We start from the raw sequence: 20,960 nt of genomic DNA on the forward strand, positions 1-20,960 counted from the left end.
ACAATCTTAACACATTTCTGCATATGAATGCAGAGTGTGTAGGCAATGGGACAAGACTTTGGTATCTGAAACATTCTGGTTTTTGTTTGTAATCTGAGAAGTATTTACCAATCACAGTATCAACTGAGCCATCTGGCCGCCCCCACCAATCCCGTTTGAGTGTACTTACGTAGAATGCGGGTCAACAGTCCGTGTGAGCGCAAAAGAGGTGGAATGCAATGGCCGAAATGCAATCTCAGAACCCATCAGCTATAATGTGACAAGGATTTCATATTTTATTAGCTTCTTTATTTATGTATTTTCTGTTTTAATACGGGTCATCTCTCAACTCCATCTTTCTTGTGTTACAAGTTGCTTTGTGCACGCAAGCGGAAGTCTTGTCCCGGATATTGCTGGCTTCACCGGGACCCCTAATATTGGCCATTGGCGCCAGAAGCTAAATCTTTGCCAGACCGATAGACGATTGGTTCTGAGATTGCCAAAGTAATCACATTTTAATTTGGGACATATGGGGTCAAATACAATGTTTATGAAAAAAAAAATATATATATATATTTGTAAGAACTTTTTATATGTATTGTTTTCACGGGGAAAAACAAAACAAAAATAAGACATAAAACAGACAGAACAAATTTGTCTGTCATGCACTACCACGTAGGAGCAGCTGCATTCATATTCCCTCAAGGTACACAATCTTGGCTTAGTTTTGACTTTATCGTCACTGGAATGTACTGACAGTTGGTGGTGAACACTTTTCTTAGAATAATTACATATTTCTACAGTAAATAATAAAAACTGGTCCGTCCTGTTTGTGTTCTCAAACTCATTTTGTATTCCCACATATAAATTTGGTTTGTTTTCTTGTCTGTTTTCTTAGCTGGGACAAGTTGCAAGTTGCAAGGCCAGTTTTCTCAACTGGAACATCTTTTTTTCTTTTGTCATTTTTTTTCCTTTATTTTTTTATTTCTTTGGTCATTTTTTCCTCCTGAGTTCTGACTCATTGAGTACAATGCAGTGAAAATGGTAATGTACAGAGTGACTCTGTATATTAGCGTAAAGTTCTACATTTGTTAACACATAAGTAAAACTCCCAGATTTTGTATTTTTTCTATTGTTGTTTACATGAGCTAAAAATAATGAAAGTTGCCCTAGTGGTATGAAATCTGAGAACTGTATTATTTCAAATGCACTTAAATTTGGCCATCAGGTTTGCCCATGCAATCTTTGTAGATTAAGGAATTTTTTTCTACAAGACACGTAAAGCAAATGTCATTTTAGAGGCATGTCTCTGAAAGAGCATTCCATGCATACTCTATGCTTCTTTTTAGAACACATACAAAAATATATCTCTGGCATCGTGTCATCGCTTTTTTTGTGAGAAATGTAGCCGCACCTACAAGTCATTACAGTAAATGCTGTATGAGCTCTTATGTTCAGTATGTTCTTTTTACTGTGGTATTGTTGCATTAGGATCAACAGTATAATCTTGTGTTCCCTTTGTGAAGTGCTGAAACTAGTTCCTCAAGGGGAATGACCTAAAAAACATGAAACAATTGTGTACGGAGTGTATTTTTAAACTTTATAGGTGTGGAAGTTAGTTTAGTTACAGTTAGACTGAAATATATTGGGGAGTTATTTTCTTTTGTACTATTCCCAACCAGTAAATATGCATTTGTAATCATTCATTTGAATTTTGATGGCTGCAGTGAAGTAATTCCAATATGGTCTGGCAGTTGGTACTTAAACTGCTAAAAAGGTGATGTAAGGCCTGTAATGAGACCCTCCCTCAATGAGTAACTCATTCATCTAGTGAACAAGATTGCTTTATATTCAATTTAAAATATACAGACTTGCCTCATAATATATGCCATTTGTATGTTAGATAAAAAAAAAACTAGTTACACTCAAAAACTTAGATAATGGTCTTAACCTTTCAGCTGTATTCTAGACACCTGAAGCTTAGTCTTCAGTCACAGAACAGATTGTGCATGCACTGAACATTACTGCATGGCGGAGCAGTAGAGTAAGAGCTCAGATTTGAATGATAGGTTTTTATACAGATAGCTATTTTATTGTTTCAGATAATTTACAAGGTAAAAAGCTTTGAAATCTGTCTTTGGTAGTTCATTAAGTTGCCATGTAACAACAATCAAGAAATGACTAATCTGGTATAAAACTGCAGCACATAGTTAATAGAAAATGTTTTAGATGTGACAGTGCTTTACAAAAGAACGCCATGACTGCTAGCTGCTCTTCAGTGTTCAGACTGCAGGCACTTAGTGCACCAGGTGTTTTGCCCAAGATTTTTCCACAAGACAAATGGAAAAGTGCCATATCCTTTAAACATCCAATTAATATGTCGTATAAGACTCACTGCAACTGAGCACCAAAAGCTCAATTTTATTACAGTTTCTTGTTTTTGTCATAGCTACCAGTTTACGTTTTCAGGTAATTATAGAGCTGTGCACACTAGAGTGGCACAAATTAGCACTTTGGGGGAAGAATCAGTTGGCTGGATGCCCATCATTGCCTGTATGGCCTGGACATGATAAACACACAAACACAAATGTCTGTAAAAAGCACCCAAAGTCTGCATCAACATTTTAATGGAGGAGGTGTCTTGGATCTTCATGACTTTGAATATAGACAGAATTAAAAATGTAATGTTTCTTTTAACGTTCAGTTCTTTCTGAAAACTAATACAGGTCTGTACCATTATCTCTTCTGATTTTATACTATACAATTGGATAATATTGCTCTTTCATGACCGGTGAACCCTGAAGATTTGTTTATAAAAACAGGCCAGAGAAACTAGACGTGAGACGGGACTGAGCAGAGGAATTAATGTGGATAATATATAGTTTATTGGGGATTTTCTGACCTTAAGCTGTTGGTCAAGAATCTTCTAAAGTAGTGCAGTTGTTTTTGTTATGGCTATATTGCTTAGTTTTAGATGGATGCACTTAAAAAAATCATTACAGTTAATGATGAATTGAGAGGACATCTTATAAAAGGCACAGTCAGAGCTGAGTCTTTGTCTGTGCAAAAGCTTGTCGTGTGAGGAATCATGTAAGTGGTGGGATGTGGTTTAAAGTTTTTTTTTCTATCGTAGATGCATGAAAGAGAACTCATGGCTATTCTAAAATGCTCTGACAGCTAAAGCTCATGGTAGAAACTACAGGACAGAGAGCAGCGATTTCTCCTTATTACATTTGGAATTTCCTTTCAGCTGATTGAAGTATCAGCATATTGCTGCCATATTCGCCTTCCACAAGAGCCCACAGTTTTAATAATTTGCAGAATGAAGGGGGCAGATGAGAGGTTATCAAAGTCACTTGCATTCGTTTAATCTCTGAAGCACTCTGAAGCATTCACTACATGTTCTAGAATAAAAAAAAAAAACAGTTTATAGTTTTCACTGGAAGGAGTGTTAAAAGCAGACAAATAAAGCCGTATCAGACTCTGCATTAATGTACACTGTTTACCCGGTGTGGATGTACTGTATGCATACAGTGATCAATACGTGCCAAGGAATACTATATGTACTACGTTTACCGCATGATCATGTGGAGGAAAAATAACAATAAGTAATCTCTTGTCATTTAACTATTCCATACAAAGTTAATGTAATCCTCTAATGTTTAGTGTAACGCATCAATCATGCAAAAATCTATTGTTGCATTAGCCTTGAAAGAACAATAATAATAAAAATGCTATAATGGTTTTTGCTTCCTTTCCATAAATCATACTTGGACGGTGGGGAGGGGGCATCTTAACTTGCCACTTCAGCTCATCTGAGCAGTTGAAGGGATGCTAAATACTGATATGATATTGAACAATAACCGGAGCCGCAGTTGGTCACTTTCAACCTGTAGTGGTATGAAATACTGCGTGACACAGTCAGACAGTCTTCGAACAGAAGTTGACCCAACACTTTATGCAGTGACATAAAGCAGTTTTCGGTTCAATAGCCACTCAACAATGCCCTGTAAATCAACAGTAAATGCATAAAAACAGTGCATACGATAAGATTTATTGTGACACTGCAAATCCTTTTAAAGAAATATAAAAATAAAACCCAAATCAGCCGAGACGTCTTTACAGGTCATGCTCACTTCAGTTTCGAGCTGGGCCACGGTAGCTGTCAGGCTGTCTGAATTTACATTGATATTAACATTTGATTAATAACACAGCTCTCACTCTCAAGATGTGTTATGTTCTAAGTGTATATGTCTGTGTTGTATGAACAAAATGCAAATATAATCAACACATGATTGGAGCACAATGTTCTTTCCAATGGTTAAACAGCACGTTAGGATACATAAATGAATGGAAAAGTATAACAGTTAAGCAAATCTCCTGTTCAATAATTTGTCATAATACAAAATCAGCCATGTAGCCAAACGCATACGTATAGAGAGGTTCGCTGAAGAGCACAGCTTTCAGATTTGATAAGTGGAAGTGCTTTTCTACCATGTGGTTTCAACCTGGGACCTTTACAAGTGCTTGTCAGAGTAGCGCTCAGACTACTGCCTAAAGAGGCTTTTCCATTTCACAGAGAATACACTCTTCTCTGGAAGTGGGTGGAGAAGATAATTCTCCAAAAGAGGAAGAAAAAAGAAACTAGAGAATTAATAAAACCTTTTTAGTTGGCATAATCATTCATTTTGAACTTAAACTGAACAGAGCAACAAAACAAATCATTTTTGGGGAAAGAATACATGTATTTGAATGCCCTCAAGCAAAACTAATTAAAGACGACACCTCATTTACATAAATAAGCATTATAATTTGCATGCATGCACAAGGGAATAGAGTCAGAAAAGCGAGCAATATTTTGCTGTCTGCTAATTTTATTTCATTCAGGATTTAAGCCTAATAAAGATTCATTTTTGAGGGGAAAGGAAAATAATCAAAGGGGAAATTTGAACTATCTCCAAAGATGCAGCAGTCTTCTATTGAAAGGGCTCACCAGATGACTCCTAATCTGGAGTGGCACTTCCTGGCCGAGCTCCAACACCAACTCCTTGAAAGGTAAAATTTTTTAGAGCCCAATTTATTAGTATGCAGTTCTGGCATCGGGTAGAGAATTAATGGCGGTGACTGATAATGACTGTAATCGTGGCACAAATGGGGTGTTGAAATAGCAAACAACGGGCACAAGGCATGTAATGGGGATTTTATTAATTACCCGAGGTCCCTAGCATGAGCAGTCTCAAGGATTTACTGTGGCCATGCCAGCCGGTCGAGGAAGGGTCGGGCCGGTCTAAATCTGACAATGAAAGGGTCACTACAGAGACTGCAGTGTGGGCGAAAGGGAGTAATGTGGCACGCTACTGCACTTCCTTTAAAGCGGCTTTATAATATGATGATTATTACTGGTATTGAAAAGAGAGGTGGCGTTTTATTTATTTGACTAATTTATTTAGGTTTGGATCATATGAAACATCACAGTCCTTGAGTAGTACTTTTTCAGTAAATGGTTACAATGAGCTGGATTAAAGCAGAAAGAGGCACATTTGCTCATTCAGCAAGTGTCCAGTCACATAAGAAAACATACAACATACAACATTTGATTAAGTTATACCTACAATGAAATAAACTCCTCCATCTCTTTGTTGGCTATTGGAAAGAGAAATCAACATATGGTAGCACTGTCAGGTAGGATAGCCCATTCACACATCAACTCATCAACAAGAGAGGATTGATTAAAAGTCCTTTTTATTACTCACTGCATCCTTAATGGACGCTAGACTTTCAAAATGGAAGAAACAATTAGAGTTTTACTGCTTTGTGGGCACTACTGATTTATATAAATCACTGCACGGGTGTAAATTTTCCAATAAAAGACTGAACCACTCCTAGCATACATAATCAACATGTCCACATTTGGTAAACACTCTAGACTCACACAATCTCTTTAAATTGGTAGGACTCAACAGTCACACCAATTCAAGCAACCAATCAACAGATTGGGTGTGCTTGATGGAATTTCTAAACTGTTTATATATGCTTAGCACTACTAATCATACCAGTGCTTTCGTCCCAAAAAGATAGCTCCCCAAGGCAAACAAACACGGCTTTGACTTCTTATATTTCAGTGCTGTATGAAGATGAAATTGGAGTTTACTCTAGTTCATTTAGAACAGTTAATATGAATGTTGTAGTGATTTCCACCCATAAGTGTAGTTTGCCCAGGCATGGGAGAACACTGGTATTGTATTCAGATGTGGAAAGCTATTGATATCTATTTGAGAAGGAGGTTCATCTGGTGTCATTTTAAGCATACTTTTAAGACACACTGCTACTACGACTACTTTTGACACCAAATGGAAATACGGTTTTGACAATAAGGATGCTTGAGATTTAACCTTATGCCCAGTAAAGTACACATAGTTCTCCTGGCCGATGTGGTCACTAGGCTCCATTGAAACATGAAGAAGATGGAGCCATGGTGTGCAAGGCACAATGTAAAAATGCCACTCTCTGTGATATAGTCAACCTGAGTTGTAAATAGCATTTTAAGACCTGCTGGGTACCTTTATGCAATTAAAGTGATACTCCACCCAAAATCTGTCTTTGGAGTATTAAATAACCGCACTCTTGAAAAGTTAGTCATTTTTTTTATCCTCATTTAGAAAGTGGTGGTGGTCAGCTTGTATTAATGTCAGTTACAATAGATCCTTAATTGATCCTCAAAACCCATGCTTCAGAATAGTCCATGTGTCAGCTGTCCATTCACATACAAAGTTAAGAGACAGTATTGTGCCTAAATATGGCTTTGTTCACATCAGAACAATGAGAGGAAAGAGCAGTGCAGGTAAGCAGGGCACTTAGACTGTCCTTCACGAAAACGTTTTGTAATGTAGGACAAGGAAGAAAAATTGATGGAATAAAAAAGATTGTGATGCATCAATTTAAATCCTTAAAACACACACACACACACACATACACACACACACACAGACAAACAAGTCAGCTAGGTGATATTTCAGTGTTATTGTTATTATATGTTAAGTAAAGCCACGAGTTGGAAAACTTTAAAAAATAATTGATAAAGTTAATGAGGGAAACTCTGAGATTTGTAGTGATTATACAAGCAGCAGGATGCAGGCACTGCATCTAAATGCCATTTAGATAAGTGTTCTTGAAAGAAACCTATACATTAACATTCTTCATACTCATCTCAGTGAGTAAGAATCTTTAAAGCTGGCTATATTTTTCTCAGCGAGGATTCTAAAGTACAAACTGCAAAAAAACATAAAAAGTGGGCCAGCTGCCCATTGCATTTATGGGAGGGGTAAGAATCAAGCCTGGATGTCTTTTTGCTCAAGTCGCATTGCGTGACAACGGTTTGTGTATCTTGTACAGTATTTTTACCTCATACCTATGCCCAAGGGCAACTGTTGGTAACGTAACCTCTGAAAACCTCACCATTCAGGTTAATATTCTCTCTTTTTGTCATGCACAGGCTTTACGGTATGAGCATGGCACCTAAAACCTTTTTTTGGAGAGACACAAGCTCAATTTTCATAAATTATTTTCACCATAACTGGAGTACCGTTTGTATACTGATTGACCTTCTATAAAATAAATAAATTACAATCTGTAGACATAAAACACGTTATCCTCTCTCTAGGCTTATAATATTTGATTTGCAAAAAAATTGGCACCAATTGACAATGATGGAAACTTTCCACACTTTGTAAATTACGTAAATTAATCAAATTTTATGAAACTTTGTTTTGTTTTCTCACTTCATTTAATTATTAATATTCAATCATTATTAAATGTTAATGAAACCACCTGATCAAACTGCTTCACCGAGGCACAACATTCACAGTCACTGAACAGTTAACACATTTCAGCTCCCGTGATTGCTGTTTTATCACCAAAATCAAAATATGCACGTTTTCAGTACCTTCCCTCATTCACATGTTCTGACAAGGCTTTCACAAGTGGCTTGGCTCTTGGTTGTGTTTACAGTATTACTGTGTACTTTAGTATGCCTTGTTTTATTAGTATCATAATTATTCACACTGTTTCTTTTGGTGGATTGTGGAAGGAATTCCCCTTTTAGAAACTGTTGAACTTACAGGAAAATTAAATAAACTTGAAACTGATTTATAAATAAAGAAGTCTGTTAGTCTACTTATGTATAGATCTACATATATTTAGAACTGAACTTGTGCCTGTATGAAATATGGGCATAGTCTTTGAATGTCATTTCCCCCCAAAATCTGTTGAATGTAGGCTGTTAAATGCTTTGTATAGTAGTTTGGAAAGTACATGAAATACCCATCTTCCTGTATTTTTTTTGTCAGTTTTTTTTTTTTTTTTACCTCAAGTACCTGTTCCATGGGTGTGTGCATTTCTTTCAAGTCATGATGTCATGTGGGAAAAATGCATTGAAAAACAGTCATGCCATAACATATCGCAACCTGCTTTTGTGTAACAATCTAGATATTTTAAGTATCAGCCCCATCTTAAAACATGCATTGAATGTATCTTCATGGTTTTGTTTGCTTTTTTGTTCCTCTTCTAGTCCTGCGTCTAAGGTGCGAGGGAGACATTTTAAAGCTAAAGTTGGCAACATTCTTTGGCAGTGACACACACATAAGTATCACCTTATTGCTCACTTTTTCTACACATGAAAAACACAAAGAGCTGAACCAGATGTTCAGGTTCTGATCTGAATACCAATTGCGTGCAGAGCAACAAAAGTGTTCGCGTATAAACTGAATAAATAAATGAAAACCTTTTGTCAAAATGAAATGCTACTTTTTGTTTGTCTTGGTGCCAAGTAGTCATTGCTGTTGTGTCTCTGCACTGCACTTCTCAGAGATAAGTTTTGACTTAAACAATGGATATTAGATATTATGTTGACTCTATCTTGAGAGTGTGTTGAGATGTTGTGGCTATCACTACTCATGGTAACTACTCATGGTAACTTCTAAACTTGTTGCTCCTTCTGGTAATGTAAAATCACTTGGCAGAGATTTTATTTCTGCTACAGAACAACAAATGTGAAACGTGTATTTTAAGAATCCACTAAATTCTTATTGTGTTACTGTATGTTAATTAGCAATAGACCGGAAAAACACAAAAACAAATGTCCCAATTATTACTGGGACCCACTGTGAACAAGTTAGTCCGGAGCAGCAGTCCTGTGTTGAGGAGGAGATCCCTCTGTGTTCTAGAGGTGTCTCAGACAGGCGTGTTGCCTCACCTGGTCCTGTGTTTACCTCAGATGGTAGGATTAGGAAGCAGCCATGTGGAAGATATGACTCTAATCCATTGTGCATTTACTTGGCACTCAGACACGGTCCTCGGCAACGCTTCCACTCTCCTAAAGGTAGAGCAACGCCCTTAAGGAATGCAAAAAATGAGACTTGATCTTGAGACTTTCAGAGAGTGATACAGCAATGTTTTGACAACCACATGGGCAGCAGTTTTCCCTGCGGAGGAGGGTCCCAGGACTGTTTGGGGATCAGTGAGGAGGGGGGTTATGATTGTGTCTTATAGCGTCTCTGTGGCGGTCATCAACCAATTGACAGATTCAGATACACAATTGAGATGAGTGTATCATATACTGTCAATAAGTGAACTTTAGAGGCCTCTGCCAAACGTACTATCATATAATTTTTTTCATTTAAAAACGTATTTAATATTAAACTCTCTCCTAACCTACAGTAGCTCATAAGCTGTGCTTTAAGTCTCTGGTATGTTGTAACAACCCTTTGTTCTTCCGGCAAAAAGTATATATGGGTGCCCGCTCTACCAACTGAGCTGTCTGGGCGCCCAACTTAGCCTTTGTGAAGTAAATGAGTAAATACCAAATTCAAGTCCTGTGTTAACTTTGATAAGCAAGTTTCACACAGGGAAAAATACTTGGTCAAACTTATGAATGTTGTCCCCTTTTCGGAGACTTTACAGCTTTATCGAGTGTGATTTTGGTCTAACTTGCGCTTGATGTCGTAACCACATCACCACCTCCATCACAAACTGCAGAAAGCAAGTCTTATTTATCCAATGTGCTGATAATTAAGCCGTTCTCATTAGTGACATAATTGGAAATGTAATTAGCAATAGTAATAATTATTGCATTAAATACCTTTTCTCTTTAGTTATCAGGCTCATTCACACTGGTAATTAGCAGTCACAGGGATTTCATACTTTTGTCCTAATTCATTATGGTCACCAATTATTTCTGTTGTATTTTACATCAATAAATCATTACAGTATTCATTTAGATTTTTCAATAAACATACAAACACTGTGCTTGCCTCACACACATTTCAGACTACAATTCAAATTTTTTAGAATACCAATGCTACATTGTTTCAGCTTTTTCTTAGTTCACTTGTCAATCAGCAACAGGAAGAATGAGGTTTATGGGAGATGTCGTCTTAATTTTGAGAAACACAGAGCAGCGTATTTTAAAGATGACATTTCATTTGCTGGACCTTCATAGAAAAAGCACCCCTTCCTTCTTTTACTTTAACCAGCTGTAGCCAAACACAGGAGATGCTGCCTTCGTCACACTTGTATGAAAGACAGTGTCAGGATTTTTGGTTTTTCCCCTGTCGGACTTATAACCTTTTACATCAATCTGTTTGCACCTTCAAGGTTGCTTTTTTAACAAAACAAAATAGTTCTCACAAGATTATTATTAGAAACTACATGTGATGCTAATCAGTGGTTTTATGTTTATCTACAGAAATCAGATGGCAGTAGAGTGAGCATCGGGCAGAGGTTGTTCAACAGGAAGGTGAGTCTTAAAGTATTCATCTCTCACTTAAGTTATTCATCTCAAAATATTCATCACCCAATTTCTACTGGAAATTAACAAATGTGTTCAGTAGGGAAGACAGTGATGGGTAAAAAACAGTTCAAGTATAAATCGCGGCTGGATTGGTTTGCAATCATTGAGAGGTCAAACTAATTGATTTGTAAATCAGTTGTATGAAAAAGCAGTTGACAGTTTGTTGAAACAGTTCTCAAAGCAGTTTTCATCAGTGGGAAATTATTGGATCATTGATTTTGCTTTCGCAAAATATGGCTTGTAATATGCAGTATTAGTGTTTCTGCTCCATGTTGAAGTTGCACCTCTGTTTCGAGGAACAACTTAATTGTCTCACAAGCAGCACGCACGAGTCATGATACCCCAAGGCCTAGATTAATTAAGCTATGAAAACCCACGAGCAGAGAGCATTCAGCAGGTGCCTGTTTGCCTTGGTATGGGACTTGTTTTTGGCAGTGGTGCAGTGGCTCATTATAAATCTATAATTAAGTTACAATTTTATTTGCTTTTTTTAACATACGTCATAGGGGATCAACATGGCTCAAACTCAGATTTTGTTAAGTACACTCTTGGTGATATTGCTATTGTATCCTCTATTCTTTCTCAGGAATTATACTTTGAAAAAAAAAAAGTGAATGCAAGGGTGAGAGGATCACTCCCTGGTTGTTGTCCTGTGCCTCCTTTAGGTGTTTTTTTTTTTTTTTGAACTTGCTGTTGAGGAGCATCTTGTAATTCTTAAAATCTCTTGATTTGTTCTTAATCCAACACAAGCTGATTTGCACCCTCTCACCCCCCTCCTCCCCCTTCAACACGCTCTGCATCTCAGCACAAAAACAAACATTGCACCCTCCTGCTGGCTGAAGGGATGGTCCTCAGAACCCCCACAGCTAAGCTCATCCCGTGTTAGGGTGTGTTGGCAGCGCTAAGTGAATGCGATGAAGCCGCTCTCTCAGGGCAACGTCTGTTATTTTGAGTCACCTGCCAGCAAAAAGGGAGGCGAGATGCACAGCAGGGGCCTGAAGGAGGGATGAGCAGGGCTGTGGGAGAGAATCCCCCTGCCTGCAGGGTGGTCAGACTAAATGAGAGTCACCACCACAGCGGTAACGTGTGCCAAGAGCTCGCTCAAGCTAACAATGTGGCCTGTGGAGGGGCAGACTGGGAAGGAAATTGAGGTTAACAACATTGTTACATATTAAACAGGGCTCGTCTGTGCGCACAGGATGTGGAATGGTTAATCCTTGAATAGTTAAGCATGTTATCTAGTAATGAAATCCGCAAGAAATTGTATTAAATCAATATACTTGTGGTTCTTTCTGGATATGCTATTCTAAGGAACAAAGGATCAGTAAGACATTAAAGCAACAGTGAGGTCATATTTGCTGTGAAAAGCTGCAGTAAGAAAACTGAGTTTTTAGTTTTAATATCTTGAATTAGTGTTTCGATGAAACAATCAGCATTTCTTAAAACTTGTTGATTTCAGTATAGTTCCAAAGAAATGCTCATATTTCAGTTAGTGTTACCTCTGAGTGGTACAGATTTAAAACTATATTTAAAACCCAACTCAGCGAAACAGAATAGTTACATTTTAATCTAACAGTATGTCCATAAACTCTCTTCAAGTGAAGTGACTGGTCAGCAGGTGTGAATAAAAGAGTGTTTTCACAGGTGCTAATTGTACATTACATTACATGAGTTTAGGTCTGAGCACTGGTTTTCACAGCTCAATCCTTACAAGTGAATCTCACCGCTTTCCTTTACTCTTTCCCCCACTGTGCTTTGCCCAGGGGAAAGACGCCTTCTACGTGTTGTAATAAGGGTAGCTGATATAATGAAGGTCATTGTAATCAGAGCTAATGTGCCAAAGAGTCAAGACACTGTAGCTTTATTTGCCAGCAAGGCCCGGCATTTGGTACCCATGGGGATCAGGCTGATAGTGTTATCTTTTCTAACCTGACTCTAATACAGGCCTTGCTCTGCTGTTTGTGTCAGTGTCGGAGCTGAACTTTTCCCAGTGATCCCTTCCATGTGTGGATGGGCATGGATTGGGCTACACTTTGCTCCATCCTGGCTAAATCCTATCCCAAGGTGTTTGGCTTCTCTCAGTTCACATACTGTATTTAAAGAGCTGTGCTCCCTCTCTCAGGCTATCTGACTTGGAATACAGAGTGGGCTCACATAGGCTTCGATTGAATGTACTTGACATAGAAATATTACATTGGCGTCTGCTGAAGGACTGGCTCGAAAGAGATGACCTCTAAATCTAATCCTGTCCCTTAGGATATGCAAATGTCCTCAGCTCAAATTTGATTTGTTTTTGTCAGTTCAGGACGCAGCAGTTTGTTTACAACTGTTATCTAACACAATGTAAAAAACGGATGGTGCACATACGTAGCTCTACTTTATAAGATGTTTTACAACCTTGCTCACCAGACTGTTTAGATATTAAGGTCTTGTATAATTTTGCCTTAAACTTTGGTATTGGGATTCCTTTTCCTTAGCGTGGCAAGATAAATTATACTGCAAAGTTTAGCTATTCAACTGAAACAAGTCCGATAAAATGATCCAACTACAGTAATGAATAAGTTACTGTATTAAGTTATCATTGAGGTTATATGTAAAACTGGTTGATAATTAAATATGGTAGAATATAAACAGACGGCTAAAGTAAAAAGTTGACTAAGATAATTTTAAAACTGTAGTTGCAGAACTGACGGTTCATCCTTTTTTCATTTATGAGAATTTGCACACAGAGATCTGATCATCCATACCTGACTCGATATTCATCAGGAACCCCTAAGTCCCCCCCCCAAAAAAAATATAAATAAATAAATAATCTATACCGGAGTTTCCCAGCAGAACGTGAAGGAAGAAAGAACTTAATTACCATTTCTCTTATTTTTTATACTAGCCTTTTAATGCACCTTTTTCCTATTCATCTGAGCGCCTCTAGGAAAAAAAAGGCTACCCATATCTAACCCCATGCAAGTCCCCTGGTCCCATCATTCAAACTTCCAAGCCTCTCTTTGTGGCTTCCTAGAGGACCACGGTGAAATGATCTCTTTTGTTTCGCATCATTAGTTCCATCTGTTGTGCGAGCAGGCCTGTCTGTTCCGGAGCATGGCAACGTGATGGTCGCCAGGGGCGATTGGAGACGCTACCGTCCCGGTGGCTTGCGGCTCGACCTCCGCCACCACCATTGCCTCGTCTGTGATCCCCATGACACTCTAACTCTTGCTTGACTGTTTAAACTTATTTATTCATACATCTGCGAAAAATAGAAGCACAAGTGTGCTTCCTATGCAGGAAATACATTGAATTTAGTTGCTTTTTAAAGAGAGGAATTTAGCTATGTGATGTTATTTTTAACCTTGGACAGCATCATTGATACTTATGCAGTAGTTGAAGAGCAGTCTATAAGTTAATAAAGGTGAGTGATAGTGAAGCAATATTTACTTTGTAAAAAATAAATTAATCTCGTGATTGCATGCAGTTTACTGTACAAGTCACGCTACTTGTCAATTCATATTCCATGTCCACTTTGTGTCGAAAACAGGCTCTAATAGGTCAGATTTGTGTGCTTTTTTCTTGCAGTCATCAGTAAACGATGCACCAACAGATGTAGCATTTTCTCTAAACAAGGAAATATATTATTTATGAATGAACATGAATGATAAATCTTCAGAAAGTCTTAGCGCTGATGGGCATACACAATTTAACATCTGTCTTTCTCAGAATAATTAATCGCATACCAGAACACTTGGGACTCAGTGTTAGATTTTTTTCTCTCACTTTACTTAATGTAATTACTTCTTTAACAGCAAAACATTCTCTAAAGAAGACTGGAAGGATAAACATGCCAGCCATGGCTACACTCCACTGTAGAAAAATCCAGGAAAAATGTAGGTAAATCTTCTCCTTGTAAAGACGGCTTTTAGCCATATGCACTGTGAAGCCATGCGAACCTCACCGTACCAAAGACGGGGAAGTGTGGTCTTACTTTCTAATTGTAATTCGTAATTTCCAAATGAATATTTCCATAATGTCTCCCAAGTGAATTGCTCTGGCCGTATCACCATAGTCTGAATGTACAGCACAAGGGCATCTGTGTGCATGTCATTGCGGAGATCACCAGATCATTTTCATCGAAGACGGAGCCATCAAAGGTCATTGCCATCCAAATGACCTAACCTTGCAATGTAACACCTGCGTGTAAAAGTGGACTCATCCTATCTACTGGGATGGGTGTAATATACTTCTAATGTATAAACTGCGGAAATAAAATAAGAGTTATAGGTTGGTGGAGGAGGTTCAGAGTGGGCTAGAGAATACTGTAACTCTATAGGGTGAAATAGCAGTGTTGCTATCACCCGAGGTGACAGGCTATTACCAAAGTGCTGTATTTGTTGGAATTATTATGAAATAAAGTCTGCTAAAAAGGCCAATATTCAGTTTGAATTGATTCCTGGAAAACTCCAGAAGTGAATATGCTTTCATTTTGATAGCATTACTATGGACAAAATGTGTTGTGTCAGTTTCACCTCGCCATTACTTTGCTCCATTAAGGCAAAACCGACTGATTTTATTTTTGCCCAGTCTATTTTCTGTGATAAAATGAAAATCTGAGAGCTTTATTAAGTCTGAATGACACCTAAAGCTGAGAGCCAACAGGAAAATAAGTCATGTGGGATCTAGTTTCAGTTCATTTTTGCTCAATTCCCATCTCCTGATCAAATACTGCACTTTCCAGTAGGGGCCTAATGGGAGTGTCAAGTTCACTAAGGCCATCTCTCTTCCTCCGACTCCATTACCTGATAACAGCACTGGTTTTGATACTTATTTGCACAGTGCAGTGAAGCAATGCTTGTGCAGTGCACATTTATAGGAGGTTGTAATCTAAGCTATATTGAGGCCGTTTTATTAATTTCTACAAATCTTCTCTGCATATGTGTCCAAGTTTCATATGAGCATTAACCCATCTCATTTTCTTTGCTGGACCCTGACTATTTGAACTGTTCTTTTTAGTGAAGCTTTTGAATGCTGCTCCTCTTTAAGCCAAACAAACATGACCACTGATGCCTTGGGTTCAGGGCCTTTCCAACAACCTTTCAATAAAACAAGCTCAGCTGTGAGACATACAGGATCTCTCATGCTGGGCAGCCCCGCTGAAAATACCCTCCCTCCTGTTTCAAAGCCATCGGCTTTTGGTTCCCCCAGGAGAGCCAGCATTATCCTGCAGGGTTTATTTAAACTTGTTGGGAAGGTCTTGCCTTTTTTCATGCAGTAGGTTGTGTGACATTTAGGAGAATCTCACTTCATATGAAACTGATTTTATTTGGCTTATCGATCCAAGTTTCAAGATGATGGCAGATTTTTTATACGGCATGCATGGTGCTGGGCAGGCAACACCTGCAGCTCATCTGCCTGTGGCATAAGCATTATATGAATGATGCTGGGGGGGGAGATGCCTGGGAAGCCTACTTTGTCTGTCAGATTTTCAACACTTTGCAAGTGACAGTAACCTGAAAGGTGAAAGGAGGCACATGAGAAGGAAGGTAGGAAGGAAGGAAAGGAAATTAGGAAAGATGACAAACACATTCTTTACAGCTTAATACTAAAGTCCCTGATTTGTTTTTATCCACCTTTCCTATTCTTACCTACAGTATAAGATATTTACTTATACAAATGTAATTTGACCATCTCAGGTTTCAGGCTCTCACCTTATAGAACTGTACTTACTGGGGAGGCAGTAGGTCAGTCCATAGGGAGTTGGGTTGGGAACCGGAGGGTAACTCGTTCAAATCTCCTTATGGACCCAAAAAGTTGGAAGCGTGGATTGGTGGCTGGAGAGATGCCAGTTATCCTCCTGAGCACTGCCAGGTGCCCTTGAGCAAGGCACCGCACCCCCTGACCGCTCAGGGCGCTGGTTCAGCTGGAGGCCCACTCACTCTGACATCTCTCCATGTATAGTGCATGTATAGGTCCTGAGCATGTGTGTGTATTTTCAGGCCTGTGTGTACACAGAGTGTAGTGCAGTAATTTCCCCATTGGGGACTAATAAACAAATTATCTTATCTTATCTTATCTTACTTTACTGAATATAGGCACTTTCAGTGCATAAATCCATTTTTTAATCACTTCTCCTGCCTCCTAAATTGTCAAACTAGTCAGTCTCATTGTTCATTTTTGGACCATCTTGGGAGGAGAACTATGCTTTGGCTGAGACATTACTGCACCATTAACCCATTAAGACCACTGGAAAGGCTACTTATTCTTTCAATGATGTTTTGTCCTTTCAAAAGTCCTTATCTTCATCCACAAAAGGATGAGTACAGCAGAGGAGCACCCCAGGGACTGAGGTCATCCCAAACTTCTTGTCCCAGCACAGGAAGTTTCTTTCTATGAAATGAGGCAGGACATTTTGCATTAAAGTTGAATTTGTTGACAGGCGATGGGGGGAGTGCAATGCCTCATAAAAAATATTGCAGGTTGTGTACGTTGGCAGGTATTTGTGATTAGTTTGTTGCCCACTAATAGCTGTGGCAGTAGGAATAATGTTGAAATGATGTGTGTTAAATGTCATAGTGGAGCTCTTAACTGACAGAGACCATATATTGTCTTTGTGAATGGCTACAGTATGTTGATTGTTTTCATATATCAAAACTTGGCACTGTTAGCTTCATCAAGTTTTTATAAATACAGTGTCTTTGAATTGAGCATTGTGAAAGGATTTAGGAATTTTTTTCATGGGAGTGTACTAAATAATAATCCTTCCACTGGCGAGCTAGGACATTTAGCTATCAACACCCCTCTATTATGGTTTGTGTCATGGTTGCACAAATTAATTGTTGCCAAACTGAAATTTTGGAAAAACAGTTTCTTAAGTCTAGATTTTTGCTCCTAAATCTGAGGGAGGGAGCCACGAAGGGCTGGTTTGTAGTGCTGGCACAGTGGTGAGATATATCACTGTAGATGTTCAAAATTTCGCTATTCCCCCCCCCCAATCCCAGCACCTTTGGCCTGCCTATAAGCACATATCATACGGGTGAGGTGTAGTCAGTGATGTACATGACATGCGTCTCTAAGGACCCTCTGATTTGTATAATATCCTTCAGACAAGGTCATAGCAGTGCCTGTGTCTTTGAAGATAGAGGAAAGAGAACATGTTCCGTCTTTATTGTGCCTTTGGAATAGAACAAACGTGAGATCACGGTGTCGAGGGGCTTCCACTCTTCAAAGTTGATATGAATCTGACATGAAACGATTTAGATAAAGTGATAGTTATCTTGATTCCTGGCACCGCCCGTTGAATAGACAAAGTAACGCGTAAGGAAGCTCAATAGCTGTGTTTTAGTGTGAAATCCTGGGGAAACGTATCCATCTGGTGTATGAATAATTTAGATGGCTCAAGTTGGTTCCTGTTGCTGTTGTGTTTGCACTCAGCTTTCTCTCTCAGCTCAGCACCCCCACCACCCTCCCTCCCTCCTTGACATCACTCCTGAGGCTTGTTTGTGATGCTTAAAGGGAAGTTGGGCCACATGAGGAATCATGGGGAGGGGAGACACACTTTCCCTCTTTGCCGTGCATTCTGTCTTCCTTCTTCTGTCTTTCCTTCACAAACCTCAGATAAACAGTTTAAAGCACACACCCACACACACACACACACACTTACAGGGCTGCACGATTGTGGCCAAAATGATAATCACGATTATTTTGATCAATATTGAGATAACGATTTATTGTCACGATTATTTGTTGATTTTTACTAAAAACAAATTTTGTTGTCACATAGTCTATTTATAACTGCTTTCACATCCATATTGTGCTGCATTCCTCTTATGTTGAAGTTGTATGATGTACATACATATAGCTGCAACATATGTGAATGAAAATTATCTGAAATAAATAGCCTAGGATATATATATATATATATATATATATATATATATATATATATATATATATATATATATATATATATATATATATAAATATATATAAAAAAGAAAAGTATCTCTGAGAAAGCTCCTTTACTCGTTTTCAACAATAACTGATTAAACAAGCTAGAAGAGAGATGGAATGTGACGGACGTATGTTACTCACAGAGTGGCAGCTGACTCATTATGAATGGGTCCAGCACGGGTTGAATGGCGGGTCAGCAGAGTTACACACGTGAAGTGTATGAAATGACTCGTCACTGTGCTGCATTTTTACGAAATCTGACATTCTGGCCATGGGTCACATCTCTCGCCGAGGTCTCGCACGCTATTATTCTACAAATTGAAGCTAGTTGCATTCAATAACTTCTTCTGTGTTTTTTGCCGCGGCCGCCGCAACATTGCTTTGCTTGTGGAGAGGCAGCAGATGCACCGGTGCGACCTAGAGGAAAAATGTTAGTTGCACTCTAGAGCGCTGTGAGCTAACAGAGATAAACTAGCACTGGTCACGGCTGTTGTCTGAAAAACAACACAGACGGGACATAATGTTGCGTTTACTAGTAAACTGGTAAACCTTGAGACCGACGTACGACCAACTGCTATCTGTTGAATTTTAGTTAGCTCTGTCCTCTGTGACTGTCTACATCTAGAAACTAAGCTGCGCGGTGCAGGGAACAACTCTGACTGGCACATAATCAGAATGTGGTTTACAAAGCGGTAGATTGGCTTTGAAAAAAGCCCCTCAATGACCGGAATTACCAGAATGACGCATTTCAAATATCACTCAAACACGCAACTTTGATCGTGGGAAGCCAAAATCGGGATTGTGATTAAAATTCGATTAATTGTGCAGCCCTACCCACACACACACTGGCATAATGCATGAGTAGAGAAGCTGTGCTCTGTTTTGAACATACAGTACGTCTTGCACACCTTTGAAGTTTGAAAGGCTTGGATTTCAATAATCCAAATCTGATAATTTGCGTGCGCTCAGCATTGTGTTAATAAGACTGGGTGTGACCGATAATAGATTTTTACGTGGCACTTATAAATGCATTATGCAGCACTTAACAGAGATGCATCAGAGTTGGGGAAAGTTTTTCATGTATGGAACGTAAGTGTAGGCAGTTTAAAAATGGATTCAAAGTGCTGAATTGCCGAAATGACCCCTTAAGCACACACACACACACACACACACACACACACACAGTATAATGATCTCTCTTATACCACATTTATATCTTACTCTTTACAATTGCCCACATACAGATATATTCTGACAATCACATGCTGCAGACACATATCACACAAAAACATGCAAATCCACTAATATAAAGGCCAGCTATGCTTGCCCTGCATTGATTAATTTAATGTAAAAATGCATGCTCAGGTTGAGTTGTGTCCTCTGGTGTAATCCAGTCCCTGTCTTTAAAGGAACCAGTGAGGATGAGGGAACAGGCATTGAGGAATAGGAGGAGGAAAAAGAAAGAGAGCGAGAGAGAGAGAGAGAGAGAGAGGGAGGGGGGGAGGGGGATGTGACAAGCCCTTGGAATCTCAACCTCTCTCTCTTGGCGCCCGCACTAATCAACCCCTGTAATTTATGCAGAAAATATGATTTATATTTAATTTCACTACACTTGCATTGTTAATTTGAGATGTAATTAACGCGTCGCCACGGCAACTAATTTCTCAATGCCGTAAATTATCACCGCCTTTTCATCAAAATTCAGTTACTTTGGCTCCTGTGTGCAGTGTTGTGATGCAATTAGGTAACCAGGGCAACCCCAAACTGTTAATTTCCTTTTGTTATATTGCAGCAAGGCAGAAGTTTTTATACCACAAGTCATATTCATCTTTTTGGTGAACAGTATTTTTTTCCTGACAAGGGGGGGACAGGGATGTGAACGATGCCCGTGGAACATGCTGCTCATGAACACAAGTATCCAAAACTTCATGCGGCTTTTTTCAACTCTTGTTATATTGTTGTGAACTGATTGATTGCTGAGACTTCTCTGCTATTGCAAGTAGAGGTGTTTCCAAGTTGTCCTTTGGGAAAGGCCATATTTGTCAAAGGGAATCTATATACATGAGAAATGTGTTCATTGTTCAAATTTAGAAGAGCTTGGTCTTTCTTCCTCCCCCGATCCCTCTTTCCTCTCTCGCTCACTTTCTGTCTCATATGTACAAACATGCTCACACACACACACACACACACACACACA

At 38.8% G+C, this 20,960-nt stretch overlaps 1 protein-coding gene across 1 annotated transcript in view; it reads left to right on the forward strand.

The window, feature by feature from the left end:
- Nucleotides 1-10,756: 10,756 nt before the first annotated feature.
- The window catches only part of casz1 (castor zinc finger 1), a 156,463-nt gene continuing 146,259 nt past the window's right edge, over nt 10,757-20,960 (forward strand). Inside the window, exon 1 of the mRNA XM_034877632.1 lies at nt 10,757-10,771. The gene's annotated coding sequence lies outside the window, so the exon portion shown is untranslated. The remainder of the gene's footprint in view (nt 10,772-20,960) is intronic.

This window comes from Etheostoma cragini, chromosome 7, assembly GCF_013103735.1.
Source record: "Etheostoma cragini isolate CJK2018 chromosome 7, CSU_Ecrag_1.0, whole genome shotgun sequence".
Taxonomy (NCBI): Eukaryota; Metazoa; Chordata; class Actinopteri; order Perciformes; family Percidae; genus Etheostoma; species Etheostoma cragini.